The following is a 2,437-nucleotide window of genomic DNA, read 5'->3' as shown; positions in this document are numbered from 1 at the left end:
TGTCAAAGGACTTTTTTCTGCTGTAATGCAGTCAGACTGAATGCTTTGTTGCATCGGGGATTCATTTGATCTCTCACTTGCCATCCGAGGCTGTAACTGAAACCAAGAACACTGTCCAGAAAGGTAAAAAGTGTGAATGATTCACTAATGAGGAAACAAAAAGGTATAGAAGCACTGAGCTGTCCAAAATCCTGATGTTTTTTATGGAGCAAAATTGGAGTATTTGGGTCTTTCTCACCTATGTCGTGGTAAACAGCCGTAAGGAAGGAATGGGAAAAACAGCCATGTTGAATAATTCTGGTGTTCTGTACTAGAGAAGGACACAGTCAATACCCAGATAAGCACTAGAAGTTAAAGATCCAGCTCTAAATTCTGACTTTGTCATCTTGTGTCACCAGCATACGTTTCCTTAGTCATTTTCCCCCATCATTCAATGAATATAACTGTGTCTTTCATGTATATTGTCAGCATTATTTTATTTATTTCTCCCAGTGGTTTTTCTCAATCCTGAGATGAACCTTTTCTGTTGTGTGCTACATTTCCATGTGACCGAACGGTAAGATAACCAAACCAGACTGCAGTTCATCAGCTGTGCTAGTAACACGAGAAAAAGTGTCATCCTGAGCATCTGTCCTGGCAGCCTCCCTGCTTCTGATCTTTCTCCAGCTCTAGACTTCTGGGCTACGGGTATAGTGGGTAACTTGATGATGTGAGTAAAGAACGTTTGTCTGTAGATGGGTGGAGGCTGGTTGAGGGGCATAAATGAAGATACTGTATTTAAAATGTCCAGCTATCTTATTTTCATCTCCCCATCTTTGAATTTGTGTGTGACTGGGACAGCTGGCAACACCATGATGGTGCGAGCTGTGGTGGTGCCTCTCAGTGCAATGTTTTTGGCATTCAGTCATGATTCAAATGGTCTTCTCCTGGAAAAGGAAATTTGGGAAGAAATAGCAAGTGGAGTCGCTGTGGGAAATGGAAGCTGAATGACAAAATGCTCTAACATACGTGATGTTTTAGGGACTGTGCAATGAATGATCAGTGCTAACAGTGTAATCACAGAAGGAGAAAGTTGGAAGTAGGAGGTAACTCTGGTGCAGTTTAAAGCTGGTACTTTCTGTCAGAAGATTTTTTTTTTACCCGCCCATTTGTTATTGTGCTAACTTACAACATGTATCATCTGATCAGTCATTTGCAGGTTTTTAAGGTGACTGTTGTTACTCCACTAAGTACTTCACTACTATATTCCCTTGTTCTTCATGTTGCAGCATGGGTATATCTTGATGGCCAGGATGATGTTTTCTCGATATCCAGTGTTCCTTACTGTGGCAGCCTCGCCAATGCAACAGGTTGTTTGGCTGCTTTTTCTTCTTCCATGCCCTTCCATGCCCATGCCTTCCATGCCCCATTTTCTTTTTCCTGCCCTGTCTTTCCTCTGCCCTTTCCTCTGCTTGTTTTTGGCTGTGCTGCCCCATCCTTGAACTAGTTCTGAACCATAACTGAGCTCATTTATCTTTTTAACAAAATAGAAAGACCACTTCCTCCCGTTTCAGTGAGTTAAACCAGAGGGGCTTGACAAGTGCTGGAGCAGATGCTGGGCAAGCCGGCTGAGAGCAGGGGGACGGCTAGAACACAACGGTCTGTGCAGAGGGACTTTGCAGTAATGTCACCAGAGCCAAGTCTGACTGGCACCGCATCTGTTTGTACCTGTTCTGCTGACAGCCCACAGAGGAACCGCTGGGCTGTACAGAAACGCTTGGCCTGAACACAGCAGCCTGGCGAAAACGTGCGGTTTAGGGAGTGCGTGTCAGAGGAACGCAGCCAGGACTGGGGAGTAAGCTCTGCGTGGGGCACAAGGGAAAACGCTCCCCTGGTTAACCTTGGCACTGTCGCTTCCTCTCACTCTCTATGAAAAGTGTTCTCTTCCTGGATTTCGCATTGTGTTTCCCTGAAACATCTCGGTCTCCCTCATGGAAATTATGCAAATGTCAGCGTGCGCACATAAAAAAATCTGACAATGGCACAAAAAGTACAGGACTAAAATAGGGTTTTCTGAAAAAAAGAATCTATGCAGCAATGGGAGACCTAATATCCCTGTTACATATTTAAATTGTTAGGGGATAATTCTCTTTGCCAGTCTGTTTACTAGTCTCATTCAAAAAACAAACTATAAATTTTAAGGAAATGGGTGCACAAATTTTGTGACAGTTGTGAAGTAAAAACTCCTTAGATCAAAAAGCAAATTTGTTTGCTGCCCCATGTCTTTTGCTCATACTTCAAAACAAACTGACCTTCTAGCAGGGGCCAGGCATGAAGCTTTTTTGCCAAAGGTGAATGGTTTGGAAAACTCTTGAGTGTGTATGAAAAAGGAAACAGTGGAAACTATTCTGTTTGGAGCACACTTGGGCACTGGAAAGGAGCTCTGCAAAAACATCAC

Source organism: Buceros rhinoceros, unplaced genomic scaffold, assembly GCF_000710305.1.
Source record: "Buceros rhinoceros silvestris isolate BGI_N320 unplaced genomic scaffold, ASM71030v1 scaffold15216, whole genome shotgun sequence".
NCBI lineage: Eukaryota > Metazoa > Chordata > Aves > Bucerotiformes > Bucerotidae > Buceros > Buceros rhinoceros.
Note: the sequence above shows the minus strand (reverse complement) of the source record.